This window comes from Hirundo rustica, chromosome 16, assembly GCF_015227805.2.
Source record: "Hirundo rustica isolate bHirRus1 chromosome 16, bHirRus1.pri.v3, whole genome shotgun sequence".
Lineage (NCBI taxonomy): Eukaryota > Metazoa > Chordata > Aves > Passeriformes > Hirundinidae > Hirundo > Hirundo rustica.
The window spans coordinates 9,608,656-9,636,639 of record NC_053465.1 but is presented as its reverse complement, the minus strand read 5'-3'; the positions used below and the strand labels follow the sequence as shown (position 1 = coordinate 9,636,639).

Here is a 27,984-nt window from a genome sequence, read left to right as displayed (position 1 = left end):
CTGGGGGAGCAGCTGGAGCAAGGACAGGTCTTCAGGAGAGGTACAGTGTTTGGGGGATGCTGCACTCGGAAGGGTCTGAGGGCTGTGTGTCCCCTCTGGTTTCTCTGGTATGAGGTTCCTCCTCTTGCTGTGAGAGCAGGAAAAGGGGAGGACGCCTGGGCAGAGCTATGGCTGTGCTAGCTGATTGCTCTCCCAGGGAGTTGTGCCTGGCTTTTGCAGTCTCTGGTCTTGTGTGCCCCCAGAGAGGGCTCAAGCAATGATCCCTGCCTTGTGTTTGTGCAGGGCTTGATGGTGGCAGCTCTTCTAAAGTTTCCCTGTGAGGGCTGGGGGGAATGTGACCCGAATTCAGTAAAGAATAGTGGACATCTTTCATGGGCTGGAGACCTCCCTAGCTTGGTTTGTGCTGAGCTGTGCCTTATGTTCAGGCTCTGGCAGCACAGGGTTAATAAATTGCTAGCTCTGGTTATAAACACCTTAGTACTTAAGGAATAAGTGGTTATCTGTGCTTAAAAGCACATGGAGGAGTAGGTGAGGTGGCTACAAACCACCTGTTGGTGTTTTAAGTTCCTCATAACTGATAGATCAGTAAGTTTCAAGAAACTTCAAGTCTTTAAGGTGTTTATAATTTCTCTGTTGCTGTAGCCTGAGCAGAGTTTTGCACTGTCTTCTCATGGTAATAAACCCCAGGACAATTTTGGCCAGGCTTTTCTTTTTTTTTTTTTTTTTTTTTTTGGTAGGGGTCTGAAAAGGGGAGAAGTGAGCTTTGACACAGGAGGACAAATAGTGTGACCTGATGGGACTGACACCAGCAGGAAATCCACTATGAAGGTGGAACTAAATCTTCCTGTCACTGGTCATGGAGCAGCCTGTAAGAGTTAAACATGAAGCAACTTCACTTTCAGGGTATCAACATCATTTAATAAGTTGTTCTACCTAATTTGTTACCATATTTACGCTAACAGTAGAGGCTAAAATCCTGTGTTGCTCCTGTTTATGTGGCATCTATTTTTATCCATGAAGGAAGAAAAGAATTTTGGTATTTACTGGAAAGTGTGGGGTCATGATAGCTCTGGAACAATAAATATTCTGAAAAAATAAATCTTTCATATACTTATTGTCACTCTTCAAATTTCACCTGTAGAGCCCAGGCAATTCACTAGATTAAATTTAGAGCAAGAAAAAAAATGTTTAGGGCATAAATTTCTATTAGTTTTCTATTTCAAATGACCTTTTAGTCTATGAAGTTGATGGAAGCACATTTTGCTGGTTCCCCATTCACCTGGTGCTGAATATGCAAGAATTTCTACAAAAGTTGGCCAAAAACGCCAGTGGGAAGAATATTTGTGCAATAAAAATGAGGAAGAAAAGGTCCTTTGTAGAGAAATCAGCCCTGTGCTTAGATGCACACCAGGGCAATTCAGGTGTTAGAGTAAGAACTGGGAATGGCACAGAGCTGGACTGCAGTGAGGTCAAAGGGGTCCTGGAAGGTAAAAGCCTGTGGTGGTTCTGTTTGTAAATGTGAGGGGAGTTTTGTCAAGGCCTTTGAGGTGTGATGGGAAGAGTAGCATGGAATATTTCACACCTGGGTTGTACATGGATCTCTTAGCGGTGCATTAAAGCACTGGCTCTGGCAAAGGATGCTGCCACGTGCTTTTTGTCTTCAAAAAACCTGGTGGAAGGGAGAAACCTCCAAGGTTTAGAAAGAGGAGGAGAGGGACAGGAAGGGAGTGGCATTGCCTTGCATCCCTGCAGTGTGTGTGTAGCAAAGGAGGTGGTTCCTGTCCGTGCACACGTGGATCGGGGCCCTCGGTGTAAGGCAGGAGATCCTGGCTGCCAGCATCCTCTGGGCAAGGAAGGGACTGGGACAGCAGCTCAAAGCCAGCAGGGATCTGAGAGAAGTGCAGGGCTCCAGTGGGCACTGTCAGTCCCCATCCTGTGCACATACATGTTGTTGTGACATGAAAACCCCTCTGCTGGAGGTGGGACAGGCTGACAGTCCTTCAGCTCCTCTTTGTTCCCTTTTCAGGTCCCCCCACAAATGCTGTGGCACATTTAGGGGAAATACTCGCTGTCTGCTCACAGAGGCTTGGCATCTTCTCCCAGCACCAGCTGGCCAGGCTGCCCTGGGCTCTCCTTGGCATGTCCCCAGCCTTGCTGCCCCATGGTGTCCTCCCCAGCTCCAGGGGCAGGGGACACCAGCCCTGCTGGGTGCAGAGCAGCTCCCGTGCAGCTGCCAAGAGCCAGGGTGGCAGTGTGGGCAGTGCCCAGGGGCTGCTGTGCAGCTGATGGCTTTGTCTCTGTTTACTGGAGTGCATCTTGCACCCAGAGTCCTCCCCAGCGCATCTCCCCCTTCGCACCTCCCCGCTGACAACCCCTCCGGATCGGGCCCTTCGCTAAGAATTGGTTGGGAATGAGGGAGGGGGGAGAAACTTTATTAGTGTTATACATTATTTTCCTTCTCTGCCTTCTCCCCCCTTGCCTTCCTGCATGATGAATTGCCTGGTACTGAGCTGGTAGCTCCAGCCCAGGCACTTAGCAATCTCCTCCTGGTCCCTTGCACAGACAGATGGGACGGCCCATGTCTTGACCGTGATTGATTAGCTGGAGAAAGCCTGTTGAGTGGAGTTCCATGAAGATTGATGCTTTCTCCTTCTAACAGCATTTCCAAAAAGTTTCTATTACATTTTGATTATGTTTATAGAATCTCACTGGTCTCCAGGAAGATTCAATCTTCTCTTTCCCCCCTCTCCCCTCTGTGCGATGTGTGTAACTTCCCTCCTGTGCATATGCTGTTCATCCATCTCTCACCTTGATGCTTTTAAGGGTGCCCCCAGAGGTCTCTCAGGACAGTTCCCTTCCCATGTCCCTCTGCCCAGGTACCTCCTTGCTAGTTAGTGCCCTCGGACTCGTTGAGGCCACAGGCAAAGCAGGAGCTCCCCAGCACGAGGCCTCTCAGAGCTGCAGAGCAGAGGAAGGAGTGTTATCTGCGAGGGCTTGCTGGAGAACTGGAGAACGAAGAGCCCCTGTTTCCCAGCACAGGAGGCTGTGGCTCCTACCTGCCCACAAATACCTGCTTTGCTCTTGATTTCTTGTAGCTGGAGCGCTCTGCCTGTCCCAGCTCAGCTCGTACCAGCTCTGATGAAAATCTTTAAAAGCTGTAGGACCCTTTGAACCTGGGGATTAGTGTCTGACTATGGAGGGGGTCAGAAAGATGAGCTATTTCAGCGTGGCAAACTGCCCTGTTGCAGCTGGGTGTGGGGAGAGGGCAGAGCCTGTGCCAGTGCTGGCTGAACTTCAGCATCACTATGAGAAGAGAAATTTATTTTACAAGGGAAGTTTAAGTCCTGGGCCTGGGGTTACCCATCTAAGAAGGCTGATATGTATTTTCAGCGGTTCCACAGCATGTGTGTGTGATTTTTAAGTAATAACTACAGCATGGTGCTGAAAAACCTGCTTGCTGCTGCACAGCAGCAAAGGTAACATTGGCCCCTGGCATCAGACAAGTCAACTTGAAAATGCTGGGCTTCTCCGAAGTGTTAGCAAGGAACATTTTCGGTTGGTTCCTAATTGTAGCAAGTAATTATATTACCAAATCTCATTAGGGAACTGGCTCTTCTGGTCTGTCCTTCTCATTTAATTAAACATAGAGCTTTCTTTGTGGAACAAGTTGCAGGCAGCCACCTTGCCTTCACTCTGGTGTCCTCTCTAGGAAGCAGAGATGCTTCTCTTGGGCTGCCCCAGCATATGAGCCCATCCTGAGCAGTGGGAACAGTCCCCTGCAGCAGCCCCGGGGCTGTGTGCGCTCACCTGCGTGGGCTAAGCACAGCTGGGGATGGGAATCTGCTTGTGGCTGCCTGTCTGCTGCTGTCCGTGGGGAGGAGGGTGAGATCTGCTGCCTGCTGTTCTCTCAGGCTCCAGGGGCTGTGTGTCACCAAACCCGGGATTTGTGAGTGAGGCAAGCAGGAGCATCTCCCTGGAGGAATCGGTGTGATGCCGTGACCGCTGTCACCTCACAGGGAGCCTGGCCCCAGCTGGCAGAGCACAGCTCCCTGGGGCAGGTGCACGGGCTGTGCCCTGTGCTGGGTGCTAAACACTGACAGGAGCACCAGGGCAGAGAGTGCAGGATGAGCCCCAGTGTTTGGGGTAACCTGGGACAGAGCAGATGCTCTCTAAAGCTCTGGGAGGGAGGGAGGGATGCAGGGGATGGGGCTGCCTGAGGCTGTGTGGCTGCTGGGATGGCAGGAATCACTAGCACAGGGGTTTATTCGTGTCCTGGTGAGCTTCTCAGGGCTGGACAGGAACTGTGACCTCGAGTTTACACTTGTGAAATTGGGATTGAAGGGAGGATAAACAGTAACTGAGGAGGCAAAGACAGGATCAGTGCTGTCACAGAAGAGCCTTCCACCTCCAAATGCCTTTCCAGGGCCTCACAAGCGATGTGGCAGCTTGGTGCATCAGCAAGGCACTCTGGAGGTTCTCTCCTCCTCCCAGTTCTGCCCCTTTGCCAGGACGCTGCTGCAGCATTCCTGTTTCCAGGCATCACCAGTGGACCCCCCAGTGTTTTAGCTTTATACTCAGCTTGGTCTCTGGTTCAATGTCACTGGTTTTGAGTGTCCCTGGCTGTGTGGTGAGGTGGCAGCTTTGTCAAGGCAATGCAGGGATTAACCTGCAGCTTGAGGGTTTTGTTCCATGGTGGGGTCAGCTTGTCCCAGCTGAGCTTCGTACCCTTGAAGAGATCCCCTTCCCACAGGCTGCAGCTTGGCAGAGCTGGCTCAGGTGTTCCCCTGCTGCCCAGCAGAGTCTGCACGGGTCTTGCAGAGGGGATGCTGTGCCCCATCATGAGCAGGGAGGCCACGGGGCACACAAGATCTCAGCTGGGCTCGCAGTGCCTGCACGGCTGGGGGTGTGCAGACTGTCTGTCTGCAGCGGTGGGAGCTGCTGTCAGTGCAAGCAATGCAAGCACTTCTGCTCTAATTTCTTGTGCCCCTCTTCCATGTGTGAAATCTGCCCGGGCAGGCAGCCCATGAGCTGTGCAGGAGAAGCCTGTGTGTGCTTCCCCTCCCTGTGCAGGAGGATGTGGTGCCCTGGGATGCAGCCCTCACCCTGAGGACTCTCCCTCCCCATCAGCTCGTCTGCCTGCCCCTGCCATGCCAGGCTATTCTTTAAAATATGGCCCCCATTTTTTATTCCTGCATTTATTACAAATGCAAATTACAGATGAAAGCATCAACTACACAAACCATTACTCAGAGGAGCATCTTTCCAACTGCTGGACTTGGACTGAACAGCTTGTGGTTAATTTGCTATATAATCACTGCCTGCAACAGGAAGGCAAGTGCTTCAACTGTGCTAATATTATGAAAGGGGAAGTTAACCATAGAGATAAATTCTGAGGAGCTGCAGCTGGGATGAAAGAGGGAAATAAATGTAGCTGGAGTCCAGGCTTCAGGCTTGCAAAAGCGGCCGCTTGGATATTTAAAGGGATAAAAGATAAGAGTTCAGGTTAAACAGGCGTTTTTTGAAGTTGCTTTTAGCCTGAATATATTTTCCCAGAGGCAGAGGATCCCTGCAGCTCGCACTGCCCCGTGATTGGAGCGCTGCCCTGGCCTGTGCACTGCAGAGCCTGCACTGCCCCAGTGCTGGAGGCAGGCACTGGGACACGGAGGAGATGAGCACACGGCAACTCAGCCGGCAAAGACTCTTACTGGGGCCGGGGCTGGTTCTTCCCCGTCGCTCGGGTCTGGTGTTGGCCCCTTGCACAGAAGCCAGGGATGCTCTGTGGGCTGGTTTTGGTGTGTCCCCTGCATGGTGCTGTGCAAGGGGCTGGTGTTATCTCCAGAAAGAGCCTGTAGTAGAGAACAGCTCCACTCCCCCCAGCAGAGGGGATGTTGAACCCACTGCAGCAGAGCCCTGGCTGAAGAAGCAGCTCTGCCCCAGGACTGAAAGTGTTCCTGCGTTGTGGCAGTGCTCTGTGCCCTGTGAGTGCACTGGCTTCACCAGAGCTGCCTTAATGCCCTCTGCACGAGACTGAAATAATAGTTAAACTTTCCCAAGTACCCAAATTTCCTCACCCTCTCATTCCAGTGCCTCCAATGTAATTGCAGTACAACGCTCATGCTGTCTTGCAAAGTGCTCTAGGGATCAAAAAAAAAACGTTCCTGGAGATTATCTCTAGGCACAAATCTGAAGTCTTGTCTAACGCTTTTCTCTGGAGGCTTGGAGAGGCAAGAGCTCTAGATTAGCAGGGATAGGAGTGGGAGAGTGATTCAGCTTAAGATGGGTGAGCTGGTTCTTATGAAGCAAGAGCTCCAGCAACTCTGCAAATTTACATCCACTGCAGACACCTTTTCTGACTCTGAAATGTTTGTTCGATTGCTTTTCACTGTTTCCCAGGTCTGGAACAAAATCCTGGGGTTGGGGAGAGGGCGTGAAGTGTCCGGGGATGATTTGTGCCTGGGAGAAGCTATCTGAGGCCCCAGAGCTGAGGTTACTGCTGGGGGAGCTGCAGGGCTCCCTTCAGCAGACCCAATGGCATAGGGATGCTGGGGGGCTGCTCAAGCCCCCATTCAGCCCCACAACTACGAATTAATTTTTCTGGCAGTGCAACCACACTTGGCAGTGCAAGAGCCTGCCCTTGCCAGAAATTTAGCAAGGCAATGCCAGTGGAAATTGCCACTTAACTTCCCTGTGCTGGGAATTGATTTTCAGACCATGAGGGCAGGTTTCAAAGGTATGATGCTCAGTGTAGGTGGTGTTAGCCCCACAAACTGGAGTTTTGAGTGACCACAACAGGGCATTTTTTTCCAGAGCTGAGTTTGATTCCTGCATCTTTTTAATCTTAAGGCAGTATCCATTGGTCTTTTACTTTTAAAAGACAATGTTTTATCCAGTCTTGAGGGCTGAGCATTTCTCTTAAGCTAATGGCTAAAAGCATTTTGCTCGCCTCCTGGTCATCTACTACAGGCCAGGGGTAACTCCCAGCTCCAGCAACTGCAGCTCCAGGAGTTAATCATTGACCAGGCAGGATGGAGATGCTCGGGGTGCACATGTGAAGAACAACAGGGCCAGTGTGGGCAGGGGAGTGGGAAGGAGGTGCTATTTGGGGAGAGAGGGAAGAGAGAGCGCGGGTGTCTGGACAATGGGGGACTGTTGCGTCAGTGCTGGCCTTGCAGTTTGACTCCCCAGTCAAAACAGATGAGCCACGGAGCTTTGTGCTCAGTCAGGAGAGGATGCTAGCAGGGGGTATCACAGCAGGGATCATCAAGGCTCAGTCTAGCAGAGGCCATCCTGAGCTGTGTCATGGCATGTGGTGTGCAGCGGCGTTACCTGCTTGGGGTAGGTTGTGCCAGCTCAGCTCGACACAGCAAGAGCTGTGGGGGAAAGGCACTCCCAGGAATGGAGCCCCTTCCCCCTGAGAGCACCTCTCAATGCAGAGAGCAAGGCTGGGGTGCAGTTCTCAAAGGGAGCATTCCGGGAATTACTGATTAGCCTGCTATTCAAAGAGCTGCAGTGGAAAGAGCAGGGGTTGGACCCAGGTCCCTGTGCTCAGACCCCTCCAGCCTGTTCCCTTCCCTTGCCGTGGCTGGCACCCCTCCTGCCCTGGTGCTGCTCGCTGTGGGCAGCCCTGTGCACAGAGATGTGCAGCACTGCTGTGTGGTGTGACCGTGGCAGGCAGCAGCAAGAAGCACAAAGTCTTTCCAGGCAGCTCACCCTGAGACTGGACACCCAGAGGACAGGGATGGGGCAGAGATGCTCCGAGGGAGGCATTGCAGGAGGCTGCTGGAGCAGCCACGTGCTGTCAACTTCTGCAAAGAGCTGCACAAAGCTGCAACTGAGGAAATTCCCAGCGCAGCTGTCAGCAAACCACAGCTTTGCACAAGCTGATCCCTGAGCATCCTGCTGCCAGGGGAAGGGAAGGAGCTTCAGGCAGAGCAAAGCAGCTGAGAGGCTGCTGGCAACGCCAGCTGGTGTGACTTGGGCACCCCAAGGTGTTGTTTTCAGTGCTGTTTTGGGGCACAGATCTCCAAATGGTTTCAGAGAAACTTCAGCACAGGGCAGAGATGCTCCAGGCTACCCTTGCAGTAGCACAGCAGGAGCATATCTGCCTTCTCCAGCACGGGAAGCAAATGCAGAAGCACTTGGAACACAGATCTTGTTCTTGGACTTTGAGCTAGAAGTGCTTTTCAGCTTAAAGCTTCTTTTCCTTCAGCCTGTGTGGAGCTAAAACTCTTAGGACAGCCAGGAAAAGACTGCAAATACCTCAAAGATTGGAAGAGCCAAGAGGCTCTTGGAAGATGTGAAGAGAGGGATTGTTTATTTAAAAGTAGTCACTTTTGCAGTCCTGTAATGGGCAACTGCACAACCTGGCTGCGTTGTATATCAAGTTTTTGTTGGCTTTCATAGGTATTTGTTTTGCTCTAACCTTTCAGAGGTAGTAATTTGCTTTGTCACCAGGCCCTTTGGTGAAAGCAGCTCGTTACTTTAAAGTAACCTGCCAAATCTGTTGTCCAGGAGGAGAAAGGAGTCGTGGTTAGGACATGGGCTCTTCTGTGTGCAGCTCTAAGTGCTTGGGTGCTAGCATTAGATAATTCAGTAGTGTTCTGGGGAATAAAAGGGAAAATACAATAAGCCATTAAATGACTTGATAATGTTTCAAAAGAGAAGGAAAGCCCGTTGTTGACAAGGTTCCTCCAACAGCTTCACATAGGGTGAATTCACAATCAGACTCCAAAAAAGGGAAGGATTAACCAATGTATGGGACATGTAAGGGACAATTTCTAAAAACAATTCAAATTTCATGGAATTCTTGCCTGTAAAAATTGCTTTTACTGGTGTAGACAAAAGGCAGCAGTTGTTCAGACTATGAACTGCTGAAGCAAAAATTGCAGCCATAAATTGAGAAGCTGCTTTTGGTAGCTTTGCCCAAAGACTAAATGCTTGAGAGCGAAATCAAAATAAGTGATTTAAAGAATAATCAATAACATTAAAATGAACTGGCAGAGAAAACACCCTGCATCTATAATGTATTTTCTAGATATTTTTAAATAATACATCACAAGCAGACTCCTGAGTGATGAATTTGGCAGCTGTTTGCAAAAGGTGGCAAACCCAGGTGCTACCCAGCCTCTGCTCTCCTCCTGGGAAGGTGGGATGAGTCTCCTCGTTCCTCGTGCAAAATGGTTGTGAGGCAGCCCCTGAAGGTGTTTTGATGCCAAAGGCACATCTTTCAAATGTGGCTGAGCCTTGGGGTCATGCTGCTCTGCAGGAAGACATTCTAATCGGGCAGACAAGATTTTCTTGTCTCATCTTGAAGGGCTCTGCCTGTGCTGTGTTTGGTGCCTCCTCATCAGCCCTGCTCTGGAGGGGCTCAGCTGGATATTGGGGAGAAAAGAAGCCCCTGCCTGAGAAATCAGGGGAGTTGGAACAGGTCCTGGGTGTGGAGGGCTGGTGTGGTGGGGCTCAGGGACTGGCCTGGTGCTGGAGGAGCAGGACGGGGGGGTTGTGGCTGCAGCAGCTCAGCCCTGTGCTCGTCCCAGTGCTCTGCTCTGCGCTCAGAGCTGGGGCTTTTGAAGCTACCAAAGTGTGGGCTGAGACCTTCATCTCCCTGGGCACAAGGACTCTGCCACATCCTCTGCCCCCTGTCTGAGTGGAAGAGGAGCTTTTAAAAGAGCTACCATTGCAAGTTGTCTCCCTAAGAGTGGGAGTTGTGGTGCCCAGACAGACAGAGCTCCTGTTAGTCTGCCAGGGGACAGCCTGGCTGTGAGGGGGAAGGAAGGGCATTTGTCTGGCTATTCACTTTTATCTAGTTGCACTTTACCTATCAAAGAAAAGCCTTTCAACATAAAAATTCAGCAGCAACTCACAATTTTGTGCCTCTGTCGTAAAATGGAGGCAATTTTTTTTTTTTTTTTTTTTTTTCTTTAGCCTAGGGATGTGACTGATCTTTTACCTTTGGCTGGGCTGTTTGTTAAAGGGAAGATAAAACATGCTGTCCATTGATCTGTCCTGGCCCTGAATTGCAGAGCTGGTCAGGAGGGCAGGATTAACAGTTGGAGAGCAGTGTTTCCAATCCCAGCCAGAGGAATGTTTTTTCCAGGCACCACACTGCTCTTGCAAAGCAATTCCTGTGCTAGCTCTGGCACCCTCTTACCTGCAGTGAGTGAGCTGCAGGTCCCAGCCGTGTCCCCAGCCCCTGCGTGGTGGGGGGATGACATGTGGGATGCTGCTCCCCTACAAGGACCGACCTGGGGCTGGTGGAGCTCATCCCAGCTCAGCTCCAAAACCACAGTGGCGCTTAGGAAGCTTCCAAAATGCAATTAGACAAATGCATGGGAGAAATAGCCAGCCATGTCCATTAAACAAAATGATCCTTTCTGGCTCAGGGAGGAGTCCCTGAGCTGCAGAGATGGAGTCTGGAGGATTGCTAACTTTGGATTTTATAAGCAACTCCTGCTTGCCACAGTTGTGGAAGGGGCACTGGTGATGTGCAATGGGTTTGGATTGTCTTTTTGTTCTTACTTGAAGCACTGGTTGTTTGTAATAATAATCAAAATAATAATCAAAAGTTACAAGGCTCTTTAAATTGTCATAAACCAGCTTTACTCTGTCAGATTCAAAGACATTTTTCTATTCTGATCTTGAGTGAGCTGCATTAACAGAGTGTAGTTTGGGTTTGGTAGATGCCTGTGTGTTTGAAAGCTGGTTGACAAGTTTGCTCAAACTTAACTGTGAGCACTCTTTGCAGTTCAGCCTCCCTTTCCAGCACACCTGGAGAGGAGTCAGCAAAATGGAGATGCTGGCAGAGGTGGGATTAAAGCCAGGCTGTTTTAAAGGAAAGAAAAATTGCAAATAAGGAAGGGAAGCCGCAAGCCAACTTCCTTCCTTTTGAGAGAAAAGTGCATGACTCTGTCCTGATGGGCTGCCAGGGTCCAGCCTCTGCAGTTCTATTGAGAAACTATTGTATCTGCCCTTAAGACCAGACATATTTGAAATAACCACCAAATGATGCATGATAGCATCAGTGTCTTATGTGAATAATGATTGGTCACTATTTCAACCGTTCCTGTCTTCATATGAAATATCCTGGATATGCAGGCAGCAGGAAAAGCCCCAGACCCATTTCAGTTTCTGCACTTGAAGGTACCTTGGATACCTTAGTACCACCATCTTTTTAATGCTAAAAACTGCAGTTATGTCATTGGACCCCTAAATTTTAGGACTTTGGTTTGCTGTTCATTTCAGCAGCTTTTGCTTCTTTCCTTCAGTTGTCAATTTCTCAGTCTTTAGCAGCAGACACTTACTCCAACTGGACTCCACAGGAAGAACAAATTCAGGTGGTGGGTGAAGCTCGACTCGCTTGCTTCACACGTGTTTCTGCAGAAGGACATCCCCAGAGCTTTGTGTAGAACTGTCACAGTAACTCCTAAGGATGCTGTCTGGGTGGGATGGTTGGAGCTCTTTCTCAAACAAGAGTGAAGGATACGCTTCAGCAGCATGTGACCCTTAATAAAATAAAAAGGTGTCTTAACCCTCCTGAGCCATGGGCTATGCTGGTTCTTCCCCATGGGTTACTCTGAGCAATTCCCTGGATACAGACAGGAAAGATGGGAATAGAGCATGGTTTAGAGGATGGGGTTGGAGCCTCTTCTCCAGGAACATACTCACAGCTGTGGTCTGCAAACCAAAGCACTGCAGGCCCTTCTGCAGGCACTCTCCAGGTCTGGCTGGTGGCTGCCGAGGGAGCAGAGCTGGCTGGTGAGTGCCTCACTCTGAGCGGGCTCTGTGCCCACGCACCACGCACCAATCTGACAGATCCTGCACGGAGAAGAGCCCTGTTCTCCCTCCTCAAGGAACTCGTGGAACAGAAGCTGAAGTGCTCCTCAGTGTGGTCACTCCAGCCTGTGCATTACAGTCCTGTGATTTATACTGGAGGCCTGGTGTTCTGCTCTGCAATAAATCTGTGGGGAGAGACACACTGGACACTCTGGGGGCTGGCTAGATTCCACTGCTGTCAAGTTTTATATCACACCAAAGCCTCACCTGGCTTACAGGAAAGGAATGGCAATTGGTGGCTGTAGGTTCAGGGTTTGCTAACAAGACAAGAGCTCTTTCCTGTGCTGCAGCCATCCTGAAAGCTGCTTCTTATGTGGTCACCTCGGTTTTCTAATATTTCATAGAGAAACATGGCTAAATGGTAGCAGCAGCTGCTGAGGGAGCAGATGGTGCCACCTGCACCATCAGATGTTTTATCACATTCTCTGTTTCATCCCACAAAGAGTGCCTGGAAAGCAGAGGAGAGCGTGGGAGCTCTGGTGTAGGTTGTGGAGGTGTGAAGAATCACAGGTAGCTGCACTGCTTCCCTGCCAGGCTGCTGTTTCCCTCAGGGCTGGGATAAGAAAGTGCTCGTGCTTGTGAGGAGGTCTGTGCCCACCTGTGCTCGAGTCTGCAAGGCTGCATTTGGGGAGCACAAGGCCTTGCAGCAAGCTGGTTATCCCTGCTGCCAGCCAGGGATCAGGAGCCAAAGCAAAGCTCCATGTGGGTTTGGATCACAGGAAAACTCCTGGATTCACCTCTGCCATGACCAGCCTGGATACCACTTCCTAAGCAGATCCCAAAGAAGCTTGAGACCTGCGAATAATTTGCTAAAAAAGTCCAACCTATGAGCAGCACAAGGGCTGGGTCTTGGGTCTGAGGGAGACAGAGGATTTCTTCTCTTGGCATGTACACTGCACAAACCCAAAGAGCAAACTAGTCCAACAGAGAAGCTTTTAATGTCCTTTCTGTAAAAGACCTGCACCAGAGCCCAGCAGCAGAAGTTGTGAGTAGCATAAATACAGAAGTATAATAACCCCTGACTGATGTATTCAAGGGAGCACAGCTGGGATGGGGGACAGTAGTTTGCAGGGAACATGGGAGCAGGAGTCAATAATGATGATTTATGCAGCAAAAATGCCAGGGCAGTGAGTGCAGGGGCAGGGTGGGCTGCTCAAGTCAGGCTACCCATGGCCATTTCCTCCCCTCAGCTTTGCTTCAGCTCCTGTTCTTAATTTTGCTCCTCTTCCCTGGCAGTTCTGTCTGTCCATCTCCCTGTCACCCCAGCAATCCCTGAGGGGGGGTGACATTCAGATGTGAGCAGGGCTGGGGCTGTGGCAGACACTTGTTTATGTACCAGTCAGCAAAGCCATTCACCGCCCCAGGTTAATATTTCAACAGCGTGCATGGACGGGAGGGTGGGACGGCAGGAGGCTGGAAGTCATCGAGCCCAGGAGGAAGAGGAACGTGTGTGACTACAAAAGGGGAGGAAGCCCATTGTGTGGGAAACAAGGTGGAAGATGCCACCCAACGCCGCCGGGTAACTGGTGATTAATTAGAGGCACGCTTTGAATTCTGAGCCTGGTTTAGCGTTAACAGCGTTTCCGTGTCATGCAGTGAGTTGTCTTGCTTGGTGGTTTCATTGTCTGGGCCCATGTGGGGAAAGGGAGTGGTTTCCTCCAAAAAAAAAATTAAAAAATAAAAATAATAATTTAAAAAAAAAAAACTTTGGGAATTGAGAGAATACATGCAAATATCAGCTTCCATTTGAGGCAAAAAAAATAAGGAAAGGAAAAATCCCAGGAAGCAGAACAAGTTCCTGAATTTCACAGATGAAAAGGAGAGGAATAGAAAATAAGCCTGGCTTTGTTTGAGGTATGGAGGGGCCTCATGGTTTTGAATGCTGCAGTGGTTGTATTGCTTTAGTCTGGACTTTCTGAGCCCAGCCCAGCCCTTGGCAGTGTCTGTGAGGTGTGGGTTGTATTCCAGGCATGTCTGCAGGTCTGTGGCTCTGTATTAGTGTTTATAGGAAGTCAATGAGATGGAACTCAATAGAGAAAAGGAAGACTTAAGAGTCACTGGAAGACAAATGTGAAGGCCTGGCACTCAATAACTTTACTGACTCATATTGTTTGTTGCTGTATGTTTCTGGGCAGCAGCAATGCAAGAAAGGAGAGCGGGGCTGTGTGTTTCAATAGGCTGTTCACCTTCCCCTTCAGAGAGAGGTTTATTTCTCTTGATAAAGAGATATCCATCCTCTGCTTGATATGAAGTCAAGCAGCACCGTGAATCAGGAGGAAGGTGCCGATGGAGATGAAGACTGGACTTCTGGAGGCAGAGGAGGGAAAATGGGAGGTTACAAATAAACTGTGTGAGCTGTAAGGGCACAGGTGTCTGTGTGCAGCTCCAGCTGGGATGCTGGAGCCGAGTGTGAAGAGTTGGTCCAGGCTGACTCAATGTGCAGCTCTGGTCCAAGGGGAAAAAGTTTTGTCTGAACGGTCTGAGCATCCCCAGGAGTGCGTCCTTGGCAGGTGCAGGCCAGGCAGGGCTGGGGCAGATTCTGGAGGAAAGGCACAGGGCAGGCTGAGCTTCCCACTGGAGCTGTGAAATCTTTCCCACCCCTTCTGTCTTATGAAAAGGATAAGGTGGACAAGCCTTTGGTGACAATTATGGGATGCTGTAGCCAAAGACTTTGTCATACCAGAGGTGGATGGGGTCTGTTCAGCTGCAAAGTTGTGCAAAATTTGGGTAGCGTTGTTTTTGTTTGTTTGTTTGTTTTGTTTTTTGGGGGTTTTTTTAAGTAGGAAAGTACTTTTCAGTGGTTTTAGTTGCCAAAACAATCTTGAATTTATAAGTGTGAATGTAACAGGAGTGCAAAGCAATAAGCTCAGGGATGATTATCCAGCCTGGGATGGATCCCTGGAAGTGGCAGGGCTGCTTGAGCACAGGTGCATTTCTGAATTTTCAAAGAATTTCACTGAAACTTGTCACCAACTAAATGTATGAAAACATGGAAAACAGCAATACTAGAAAGCTGCTTTGTTAATTGATAAATATAATTAAGGGGACCGCATTAGTATAATTTACATGGCTAATGAACTGAAACAATTTATACTACTGCATAGTTTTGCTATAACCCTGGTAGCTCTGCTTTCTGGACAGTGCATTTTTGGATGCTAACCCTATGTGGGTTAAGCAAACACTCCTGAACAGCTAAGTACCACCTCTCTTGGAACAGCAAGACACATCAGCAGAGATGATTTGGGGACATTTGGGTGTCACAGCTGTGTGGGCAGGACAACGTGGCTCCCACCTGAGCATCTGGACTGTTTTCTGCTGGATCCAGCAGTGTAATCCAGGAGGATGTGCGAGTGCTCTGACCTCTTGTAGATGCTTTGAACAGCAAGGGCTGTGTGCTTGGGGAAGCCCAGATCACAGCCAGTGCTCACCCAATATCTTCCTCCCATGCAGCCTGTGGCACTGGCACTTTGCCACTGAATTCCCAAACCAAGCAAATCTCGTCTGGTTTCCCTCCTGCCAGAGGAAACACAAGCTGCATTGCTTCAGGCACTGGTGGGCTTGTAGTGACAAGGGGATCAGACCCTCAGGGAGTGGGGTTTTGCTGACTCCTGCTTTTTATCCAGAACAGACCGTTCTGGATTGGTTTGGATATGGTCAGCTCCTGATGAGGCTGAAGTCTCAGGGCACAGGTTCAGCTTCCCACAGATGCTGCAGCACCAGCCCAAAACCCCTGTCACAAACCCCAGACCTGCATCCCAATGGTCCAAAGGGACCCTCTCTGTGCACACCCCCACTGATAGGTGCTGAGCTGGCACTAATTACAAGTTTGCTAATTGCTCCAAGCTCCATTGCCTTGCTGCTTTCCACAGGCAACGTTTGGCCACAGCTTTTGCTCAAGTGGGGGCTCTGTTTGGAAGCTTGATAAAATCTGCAGGGGGACACCTGCCAATCTTCACACATAACATCTTTATTTTAATTTATTGGCAGCATTTAGAGAAATTGGCTTCTATGCAGCATCAGTTGAACTTCATTAAAATAATAAGAGAGCTAAGTTAGTAAAAACAAACCTGGCCAGCTGGCAACCTCAGACTTTTGTCAGGACTGATCTATGCTGGAAGATATAGATTTAGTCCATCTACAGTAATAAAGTCCCATGATCCTATGGTTAAAACGTCTTTTTCCCTGATAGCTGATGCAATTCATTAATTGTATGACATTTCCACAACGATTTCTCCAGAAGACAACCCTGGATGCCAAGGTTTACATTACATTTTCAATTACAGAGATATCCATATGGAGACTCTGCAGTATGTACAACTGCTTAACATGCATCCAAGCCCTGCTGCAATGCTAGAAGAGCTTGTGCTCCGCTGGAAAATCCCTTTTGGGGTATAAGGCTCTTGCTGGGTTCCCACACTGATTGCGGGATGGAGGTGGCATTTAGGTGTTTTTCTTCCACGGGAAAATTCCTGAAACACAAATCCTTATTTGCTTTAGGCCACCAGGCATTTTTAATAATGCCTTGAGCTGTGAGGATGAGCTTAAATCAGCATTACAGACCATCGGTGCTCTGAAATCCAGCAGTGACATAGGTGAACTTTAGACTGAGTTTAAAGGGCAGACTCAGAGGAGCTGGTGAAGGGTCAGAGCCCATCTCCTGCTCCCTGGTGGGATGTGTGTGTTGCCACTGTGACATCTTTTGCCCCACACAGCAGGATCAAGACCCCCAAAGGAGGGGCAGAGCTGCAGGGTGAGGCGCTGCCATGGGCACACAGCAAGGGGATCCAGGGTTGCATTGGTATTTTTTCATACCAGGACTAGAAGGTGCTGCTTAACCAGCCCCTAGTTTGAGAGGTACAAATTGTGATTCAAGTACTGCATGGTCTGAGGGAATGCACTGATTTTCTCCAAGGCACAAAACCCTTGGAGGAAACCTCACAGTTCTCAGGTGGTTTGCAGAGGTTTGATGTTCAGCCAGCACCAAGCTCCTGCCTGCCCCAAACATTGTGATAACACAACTGGGCCCAGAAGGGAAAGCACAGGATTTGCTTTGACAGCACTGGTGTGTGGACTGTCAAACAGCAGAATTTCAGGTTGATTTTTTCCCAGCTCTGGACAGGGGATGTGTCCATGGCTTGTGCTGGGCTTCTCCCTGCTCTAAGGATGCTCCCTGCAGCCCCGGAGTCAGGAGTCAATGCTGTTTGCACAGTTCACTCTGATTATCTCTGCAGTGCCTGTAACCTCAGAGCAGTAAACCAGTGGCATATATATAGTTGAACAATTATATGTATTGTGACTAAATTTCCCCCAAAGATCTCATTCAGGATGTTAGAGTGAAAGGATCATAAAATGAATTAATAGCTGATTCACTGTATAATTTCCTAGTTCAATATACTTTAGTGTACCAGCTAAATGAGCCATACACAGCATTCAGCTCAGCCAGTTAACAGCTTTATCATTGAGATCTCAGGCTTAGAAATAAAAGCAATTCTTCTGAAGTAATTGCGTCTAATTAAAAGAAACATTTAAAAAGTGTAACCAAAAGGAATTCATTTCAAATGGAAAATTAATGCTGAAAAATAGCCCTGAGCTTTCTTGTCTTTGCTAATAGCTAAGCATTCTCAGAATAATTAAACTGTTTTGAGATGTTTATACTTTTCCCCGTTCAAAATTATAGCCATGGCCTGGCACAGAGTGAACCCTGAGCCTGGCCCTGGCTGGAGATGGGTGTGGGGTTGGGGTGGGCAGGGAAGGAGGATTCCCACCTTGGGGCTGCTTTCCCCTGCCATGAAGCAGGGTCTTTGCAGCTTCCTTTGAAAAAAAGCAGGATTGCCCAGCCAGAGGAGCTGAACTCAGCATGGCACAGGGCTGGGAGGCTCTGCCAGATGCTGGGGCTCCCCATGAAAGCAGAGGAATTAACTGAAAATAGCTCTCTTTAGAAGCGTGTGGATTTTGTTAAGACATTTGCTCATCTCTGCAGCACCCAGTTAACTGAGGGGTCAGGGTGCATTCCCAGGTGAAACCTCCCACTGCTTTTCTGTCTCTTCTTCCATGAGCAGAAAAGGCAGCATTTTAACTGCACCCAGAAAGGTCCCGCAGTAAAAACCCAGCACTGGTGATCCTGGCTGGTGCCTGTGCTGTGTGTGTGCCAGCCTGGCTGTTCTTGAGATGATCCTAACTCCTGCAGCTTCCTCGTCCGCTTCTTCACCACCTGCTCCTTTCCCTGGGCTTGTTTTGGCAGGGAACATTTCAGAGCTGGGTGTGCAGTGAACCCCCTCCAGTTAGGTTGTTCTGCAGCTGCCCCTTCCCCTCCCTCCACCCAAGGATTTGTTGGTGTTGGAACAATAAATGAGCCCCGTGTGAAACTCTGAGGATGAGCGCGAAACCCTCACTTACACTGGAGCTGGTTTTATCCCCTGTGCTGGGCTGGGAGGGCTGCTCGGGTTAACAGCCTGCGTTTAGGGCACCAGGAGACCCCAGGGGTGGCTGTTGGGGGGACAGGGAGGTTTGGGGCCGGAAACAGTTGTTATAATGCCTCATTTGCATGGATTGAATGGCCACCAGCAGAAGGGACCTGCTGCAGCTGGTGCTGCCAGAACAGCCATCATCCATAGTGGGCAAGAAATTGCCAACATTGCTCCGGGGCTCAGAGCACTGGGAAGGGATCTCAAAAGCTGCTGCTTTGTCAGGGAACACAGATTCCCCAGATGTGCATCCTTTTCTGGAATTTTTTTTTTTTTTTTTTTTCTTGAGGAGTGAATGAAAAGGCTGGGAAAAGTTTTGAAAATGTCAGAGTTTGGTTTCGGCATCTTTGTTAGTGTTTGACTCTCATATTGAAGCGACTTCTCATTGGGAAGCAAACACTGAGAGAACTGATTCATTTAAAGAGTTAAAAAGGTCAAGCCCAAACTCTTCTGACCCCAGTGACATTTTTTGCTGGGTAACCAGGACATAAGTGCTTTTGAGACCTCAACTTTGTACTAGTTGAGGGAGGGAATTTGTTCTCTTAAAATCCTTGTGGGATGGGAATGTAGTTTCTCATGCTGCTGCAAGTGGGAAGCTCGGGGAATCTTTGGGGGCTGCTGCTCATTACAGCCAGTACCTACTGAATTTGCTTTCATCATGGTATTTGATAACTATGACAGAACCAAGCATTTTCCATCTGAGGCTTGTTTAAAATATTCCCAGCAAATTCTGTGAATGTACAATGATGTGGTATGTAAATACACAGTTATAGCACTGACCCTACAAAATAACCTTTGTCTCTGCTGCCTTGTTTCCCTTTCCACAACGCTGTGCTGTTTTGTGTGTTTCCTTGATGCTTCTCTTCGAATTGTAGAAAATCAAAGTTTTCTCCCTTTTATTCCGGAGGTAGAGCAGCAGAGTAGCCTCTGAAGACAGGATTCTGTATCATGTATTGCCACATGTTTTTTCTTTTACAAATAATGCTGAGAACATCACAGTTTCTCAGGGAACAGGTAAATCTGGTCCCTGGTCTTTGAGCAGGTCAGTGAGGGCCCTGCCCTGGTCCACTTGTTCAGAATTTTACCTCTATTTTCTGGATGATCCATAACTTTTTTTTTTTTTTTTTTTTTTTTTTTTTTTTTTTTTTTTTTTTTTTTTTTTTTAATTCCTGGGTATTTCTAATTGAGCTAACATTATTAGAAGGTTTTGGGTGGTTTGTTTTTTTTTAAAAAAAAAAAAAAAAAAAAAAAAAAACTTTCCCAAATTCCCTTTGCGTTTCAGTAGCTCTTTAATATGCAAGGCAGCAAGAGATGAACTGGGTCTAATTACGAGTCCCTGGAGTAGCCAGTCAGAAAATGAATTGATGCCTTTTTCCTTATGAACAATGCATGTACCACAAATTAGAGGCGCCATCACCAGAGATTTAATTACAAAATATCATTACTTTCACACATCATTTCAGATTTGGCCTGATCAAATCAAAGTTGGGGGAGAGAGAGATGGGGGGGAGGGAGGCGGGCGCAGGGAAAAACTGCACCACTAGCAGGGTCATTCGTTCAGGGGTACTTGAATGCAGGAGGGAATCGGTGTTATTGAAGCTTCCCAAAAGGCAGTTCTGCAGAGAAGTGGCAGCCGGGAGGAAATTCATTTCCTTTTCCAAGGAAGGCTCCAGGCAGTTCAGCTGTCCGGGGAGAATGCTGCAGGGCAGGGTGGGCTTCACTGGGAGGTGCTGCCTGCGGAGCACGGGCATGTCCAGCTCCAGGGCCAGCATGACCCTGCTTGTGGAGAGGGGATTCTTTTGTCAAGTGGGGAAAAAAATGTGATGAAAACAGCATTTAAGCTGCTATCAGCTGGCTTTAGCTGGGCTGCCTCTGGCAGCAAAAGCTGCATATGGAAAAATAAGGGATTTAATACCGAGATGTATCTAAGTGTACTCCAGGCACATACAGTGTGCATTATCTGCTGTCGTTCCTGACAAGCCTCCCCAAAACCAAATGCTGGAACTGGCTGTTCAGGCCAAAGTGCATGATGGATTTTGTCAAGGGGAATGGCTGCCAAGGGAGGCCTGGAAACTCATTTTGCTGCAGCGCTCAGCCCACAATTGTGGTTTAAAGGTCACAGTGGCTACCAGAAAAAAAAAAAGGTCTGGTGTGAGTTGGGAAGGGGGGGTTGTCTGCTTTTGCTTCCCTGGTCTCTGTTCAGTCCTGAACAGCACCAGGGTGAGAGGATCACCTGCTTAATTTTAGTGAGACAGGTCCATTCCTGTGGTAGAGCATCTCTACAGTTTGTGGTGCCTCCTGCATAGAGAAGTTAAAATGGTCAGTGGTCCCTGTTCTGTAAATTCACATCTCCTTCAAGATGAGCACCCCAAGTAAGAGTCCTCCCTTTTGGTCCCTGCCCACTGCAAAGGTGTGGCACAGTTTGGAGCTAGGAGTGTGACTCTTGGATGCAGGAAGGTCTCTGGGCTCCATGGGCCCAGGACAACATGGAAAATCTGGTGGGCATTCAGAAATTGAGTGATTCCAGTGCCATGTACTCACCACTGCAGGAAGGGAAATGTCAGAAATAACCCAGTAAAGTAAAAGGTGATAGGCTGTTAGTGTTTAATGTGCACCTGAGTGCTGATTGCTGTTAGTGGATCAATGCTGCAGCATCAGAAATCTCCTCTTCGCGTCCCAAGGAAGAAGTGAGACTCTTGCCCGTGTGGAGTGACACCAGTCTGGTGCTGATTTAAGGGCTGGCAGTCGAGCAGGGTCACTCGTGCTGAGCTGATGCCATAAAGCCAATCAGCAGCACTGGGGGCTGGGGAGGGGAGGGCAGGATGGCTGCTCAGCCCTGGGATGATTTACAGCCCCTGCAGCCAGCCCAGGCCACGGGCTGTGATTATTTCCCAGCTGGACACACAAGCCAATCGTTTCAAGAAGGCAAAATGCTCCTCAAAATTTATGAGGAAAATGATGGCTTGTTGAATACATGATGTAGCGAGATGTAGTTTCACATTAACTTAAGAGGCATTTATGGGGCAATATTCATCTTCCCTGTATTATGGCAAGTGCAGTATGAGAGGATGCTATGTCATGGGGATATGAGACCTGACAGATACAGTGTACACAGAGGGGAAACCATGATGGAACAGAAAAAGACAGGAGGAGCCAGAGCCAGGCTGAATGTAGATAGGGCAGGAGAGGCTTTTGTGAGAGGGAGATGCCAGCCCTCTCCTCCACGTGTGGAAGCTCCATCACTCCCATGGAGCCATGTGGATACCCACCAGCTGAGGACAAGAGTGGGTGATTACAGCCCTGAAGATCCACTTGTGACTCAAGGTAAAGTCCCACTCCCCGCCAACTCCATTGTAAGAGCTGCTCAGCTTTTGGCTTTGTTCAGTGGACAAGGGAAATCCAGGGCATTAATGTGCCTGGTAATTCCAGTGGAATTGTGCATGTGGCATCAAGGGCTTTGACCACCAGGAATGAGCTGTGAATGTGTGGCCACGCTGCAAAGAGAAAAATGATTGCTTCCAATAATACCCAATAATATCCTGCCCATTAGCTGTACTCTGCCATGCAAGCACATGGGCTATGAAAGGTGGTGTGGGCTTATGGAGGAAGCAGCAGGCTCCCTTGGGAGCAGGGCAGAAGGGCACATAATTCACTCTTGGCTAAATATAGCTGGGTCCTCACAGAGCTCTCTCCAGCTGGCAAAGCACACAGCTCCTGTCTGCTGCACATCTCACTCCTTGAAACGTGCAGTGCAGGCCAAGCTCTCAGCCTGCTCCAAGTAAGCTTCTCTGTTTTAGTCTGGCAAAACTGTAGCTGAAAGTAATTCCTGAGCACCTTTTTACCACCTCTGCATTGAGCTGCAGGCAGACTTTTGCACTATAGAAACTGACTTGGTAAAGGACATCAAAGCACCGTGGGTTAGAGCGGCATCCTTGGTGCAAGCCCTGTCCCTGTGGTGTCCAACCCCAAGCACTCAGGGGAGGTCTCTGGGCCACCTCCTGGTCCCTTCTTATGTTGTTATGAGCACAGGCTGTAGCAACAGGAGACACTGGTGTGGCCAAATCCTACAGTAAATGATGCAGGAGAAAGCCTTTCCCTGATGCCAGGGGTGCAACCACTGCAGACAGCTCTTGATCTCTAGATAATCATCCCTGGCCACTGTGTGCAGGAAATGGGGGTGAATTCTGGGGGTTCTCCTTTGATATATTGAAGACACCACAAAGAGCCCTGCCTTAACAAAATAGTTTACTTTTTAAAGCAGTGGGTAATCACCAAGGAACCAGAAGTTCAGAGTTCAGAAGACCAAGAGCAATGCAGGGTCAGTTGAAGGCTGAAAGTCTTTGCAGGAGCTGCAGCAGCCAGGCACAGGAGATGGGCTGAGGCTGGAGCAGATGCCTGGGTGAGGAGGAAAGGTTGCAAAAGCCAGGGTGAAGAGGCAGGAGAGCAGGATGATGTATAACACCCATTACATCGGAGAGAAATTAAAAGGATTGATTGATATCAATTATCAGGTGCAATTTGTTGCTGCACAATTGACACGTTAATCACCTCCCTGCTGCATTTCAGCATTGCAAGATTTTTGGCCAATTTGAAAGGTTTACAGCAACAATATGATGCTGATTTATCTCTCCTTAATAAAAAAGTGATCAACTGAAACCTGCATCCATCATTCTGTTTATCACTCATGGTGATTTATTAACTAATTATACTTACAGTGGGTCTTTTTCTATAAGTATGGATAACAGAGTGATGCGGTGTCAGTGCAAGTCATAAATAATGCCACAGAACAGTATGTTTAATACTCACTCCTAGGACCAGCCCATAACAAGATGCCTTGATTAAGGTAAGCAGATGGCTTTGTTTGTCAGGAATGGTCCTGAAATTGCACATCGAGCAAACAAGTCCATTTCTCATGTTTTCAGCACTGGACATCCCACCAATGTCTCAACCATGTAATCCAGATCAGGAGAAACACTCCCAGATCGGCTGGGTTTTTTTTCCACAGGTATCCAGACTCACAGCACCCTGGGACTGGGCAGCAGCGTGATGCTCAAGATTGCGCTCTGCAGAGCAAGAAGCGACCGCAAAGACAAGAAGAAAAGGCTCCACTGTGATTTTAAAACTGAGGTGGGGAGCTGACAAAAGTCAGAGCTTTTTTAGCCATCACACAAGGGTAATTGTTTGTTTGGTTGGTTTAGATTGACAAGTTATCAGGCCCCTAAGTCAGTTTCATCCATCAAGAGTACCTTGCACAACACTTGTAGGTTATGGTAATTGGCTAATCTAGACTCCTAGGATTTCTGCCTTGACAAAGGGAGGTGGTCAGTTCCCTTGCCTCTCACAAGAGGACGATGATGTGACTCTGTTAAACAATTACTCCCAGTAATTGTGTAATCTCAAGGAGAAAGCAGAGTCTCAAATGACACATCAGACAGCTCAGGGCTGCCTTGCCAGGCTGTGCGGCTGAGGAGGTCCTGTGCAATCCCCTCTCCCTGCAGAGAAGTGATGCTGTGAAAGTGTCACTGAGGTGAGGGCACTGCCAAAGCAGCTCTGCACTGACTGGACTGGCTCTGTGTCTTGGGGTCTTTCCCTAAGAAATCCTACAGAACTGCCTGGCATTTTCACACTTTCATTAAAGAGCAATGCAGGACACCCCAGGGCTGCTCAGCTTCAATGTCATTTTTCTCTTCCTAAAATCAACTGGGAAGTACTCTGCAAATCCCAGCCTTAAACTTCTAAGGCTCCTTTCTGCTTGGAAAGCAACTACAAAAAAGGCAGAGGTTCTCTAAAGCCCCATGACTGGGCCTGATGCTCCCTGTGCTGGATCACAAGAGTGCAGCAGGAATCCTCATTTTCCCTTTCTTCTCTTGCACATCCTTATTCTCCTGCTGGGGTGCAGGTGCTGGGACATTGAGTCTGCTCTGGCAGGCTGCAGCTCTACTCAGCCTCGATTCAGGCAGAGGCAGTCCCAGTTTTTTCTTTCAGTATCTGAGCACGGGGTGAAGTGCCAGGTGCATCCCTCAGCAGGAAGGTTCAGGGCACCAGAGGATAACTTGGCCAAAGCCAGAGTGGCTCTGGGTGCAGGGGTGTCCCTCACCCCGTCATTGTGTAGTAAATTCAAATGTACTGAACCCACTTTCCAAGCTTCTGAGCTTGGGCCAAAACCATCCCCAAATTCTTCACCTTGATGTCTGCCCACAAATGCGTTTAGAGTCCTTACTTTCTTATGATCTTTTGCTAAAAATGTGATTCATCTTAGCAAGAGCAATGTTCCATTACCTTAAAGAAGCTTTTTTTGATCTTCTTTATCCATCACTGGCCTAAGTCCATAGTGGATATTCTGGGCCTGTACTCCTTGTCTCTTGGTTTTACATGGCTATAGATCATATGAACTTTATTTGTTTTATTGATTGATATCTGTAATTAAGAACCCCATGTAAATGCAGTATATAATGGCTATTTTCCCATCAGGCTGGTACTTTGCTCCCAGCCCTGTTATTGACTTTGCTGACTTGTCCAGATCTCATTGTTCTACTACTCTGAAAATATTAGGTGGAGCACAAATGTTCTTTGGGAGAGTATCTCATTCTCAGTTTTAGCATGGTCTATAAAATCTCAAATTAAATCTCTTTTTCCACCCCAGCTATATGTCTCTGCTTTTTGACTGCAGCTTGCACTTCTGGCACAGAGCAGCAGTGGCTGAGCAGCATCCTGGAGTACAGGAAGCCAAACAATAACACCATCCCAGATTACAGGAGTGGAGAGAATCGAGGGGATGTAGGTGAGATTGGTACATCAACAGCAGCATCCATAACCAAGAGGGAACACTCAAGTCAGCAGCAAATAATTGTTAAATTGTAACACAATTAATAGTTGTTTGAAAGAAAAGCAGGAAAATACGAAAACAAACAAACAAAAAAAATCCCTTTTTGAGAATTCTTTTGCAGGGCTGATGGGCCCAGGCAGGTTTGCAGCTGCAGGGGCACTGCAAAAACTGCCCAGCACCTCCTGGGGGAACAACACACACTGACAGAGCCGTAATTTATAAGGGCCAGTCAGTGCTCAATAATTAGGGCATTATTTACACTGAGTGGGTTTGGGCTCAGGGAGGAGAGGCAGTTTTGTTGGTTCTCCTGTTCCTTTCCTGGATGTCTGTCCCACAGCTGGAGGGGAGGATGCTCCTGCAGGCAGAGCTGGGTACACCCCTCCCATCTCTCATCAGGGCTGTGAGCTCACAGTGACAATTCTGCTGGTTTTTTTCAGATGGAGAAGTCAAATTTTTCTGCTCTGATCCTTGGCACAGCTCTTCCTCTCTCGGTGTTTAATCCACATCATCCCTCCTACACCAGAGGTTCCAGGACCCCCACAAGCCTGTGTCTCAACTCAGGCATCATAACAGCCTGAACCAGTGGCTTGAGCACATCTGTGCCCTCTGAGGGGCTTGGTTCCTCGAACCCATCACCATCCTCAAGGCCTGGAGCAGTGGGACATGCAGTGCAGTGCTTGTTCTGCCTTTTGCCCACGGAGCTGCCTTGCAACCACGCTGCAGGTCACCTGTCCTCGTTGCTGCCCACCTCCCCTGCCTGCCAGGGCCTGCAGGGTTTGGGATGAAGTACCTTTGCTGTTTACATCTGGTCCTCAGGGACCATTTCCCTGCCAGGACATCATGGTTCAGAGCCAAATAATCCACTCCCACTGAGGGACTCGGCTCTGTAGGACTCAAGGGAGATCTCAGGAGGAAAAATCTTAATGCAATACAGCAAAAGCTAGAGAAGTCCTGGGGGTTTTGGGGTAAGTGCTTGCTGATGTGTGTGAGGAGGGAGATCACCCTGTAGACTTCTCAGTAAATCTGTGCCCAAGCTGTCAGTGTGAGGAATAACAGCAGCCCACAATTTATGCTTAAACTTAAAGTGTGTCTCTAGAGGTGATGTGTAAATGAGATTAAGGACATGAGATCTAAAACTGAGAGGGAGGGCAGTGGTAAACACATCTTCCTTCCTAAATTAGCCCTGCCCTGATCGCTAAATCATTAAGGTTGGAAAAGACCTCTAAAACTGTGGAGTGGAGGCATTGACCCAGCAGTGCCAAGCCCATCAGTAACCCCGGTCCCCAGGCACCACACCCACACCCTTTTGGAACATTTCCAGGGACAGCAATTCCACCACATCTCTGGGCAGCCTCTTCCAATGCTGACCACCCTTGCAGTGTAGAAGTTTTTCCTGATAACCTCACATAAATGATGACAAGGGATGGAAACTTTGCTGCCTGCCCCATCCTGCGGCTGCAGCATCAGCCAGCTCTGCCCTGTGGAAGCAGAGGATGGGGGAAGGTGTGGGTGCCCCAGCAGTGACAGGACAGGCGGGATCCGGCCCCACCTGACGCCACCTGGATGCTGCAGGAGTGGCAGCAAAGGAGTTAAATTTGGTTTCCTCGTGGGGAAGAGGCTTGTGAGGGAAGCAGGTTAAAAAAAAAAAAAAAAAAAAAAAAATTTGCTTGGCTTCATCTTTCTCTCATTTTAGAAAAATTAATTTTTGAGAAACCTCCACAGTTTCACTATTTCTGGTGCTTAAATCAGGCCGCCTGACAGCCTGTCCGGGGCTATTTATGGGCTCCCTCGCCGTAGCCACGGCCGGAGAGCGCGGCTCCATCTGCGGACCACGAGTGCCATCTTCTGGGAGCCTGCAGCCGCACCCCCCTCCTCCTCCCCGGAGCATCCCCGGGCTGCGCCGTAAATCCCGACTACGGAGGGAAAAGTTTCTCTACACCGAGCCTCCCCCTGGGGTTCTGCACCGCTGGGTACCAGGGCACAGCCGGCTGCAGGGCTCCTCGCTGTCCTGTGGGGAAACTGAGGCAGACACGGTTGCTGTGTGTGCTCTGATGCGCGGAAGGCTCTGGGATGTTCTGTGGTCTCTGACACACCCAAGAGGCTCGGGATCAGGAGGGGATGTTGTGCCCCAGGCTCGCTCTCAATTTGGGGCTCTCCTCTAGCATCAAGTAACAAACTGAAACCTGCCTTCTCTTTTCTCTTTTAATATTCCATTAAGGAGAGATAATTTTCTTTGTGCATCAAGATTTAACTCCAGAATTGTGCACTGTATGATATTCTTGGTGTATCATCCGCACCTGGCAAAATCTCAATGAAGGGCAACGTTGGAATGAAACTTTTTGCTTAAAATGAAGAATGAAGGAATTGCTTGAGCTGGAGCACAGGGCAGTGAGGCTGCAGGGAGAAGATGCTCAAAGCACCCCAGGAAAGGAGACAGAGGCCATAATGTGGGAGCAGTGCCCCTCCTGCAGAGGTTTACAAAGGCTTTTGTTTCTTTTCCGGTAAAACTCACCAGAGTGTTTTGCTCAGGTCTGATTTATGGCGATGGAAGTGACCAGGCATACAATCCAGCAGTGGTGGTGGCACAGAGGGGGCTGCCAGACTGGCCCAGAGCAAACATGCCCAGGAGAAGCCCAGGAACCAGCCTGATCAGTGAGTGTGGGCCTGCTTGAGGCTCGTACAGTGATTCCCGTGGTTAAAGGTGGGGAAGCGCTCCCCTGGTGCCTGGCACTAGTGTGTGGGTGATAGGATGTCAAAAAAACCCTGCTGCTGGTTATTGCAGCGCCTACAGCAGCTCTGTGTGTGCAGTGCATCAGCAGAGGAACGTGTGTGAGGTGCAGTGTGGGATGTGCAGCAGCGACA

At 48.9% G+C, this 27,984-nt stretch overlaps 1 long non-coding RNA gene across 1 annotated transcript; it reads left to right on the top strand.

Moving 5' to 3' along the window:
- LOC120760132 (uncharacterized) lies at positions 1–27,984 on the top strand. Its single transcript, XR_005703307.2, has 4 exons — positions 1–40; positions 23,302–23,423; positions 24,967–25,077; positions 25,560–27,984. It is a non-coding gene; the product is annotated as an uncharacterized LOC120760132 (long non-coding RNA).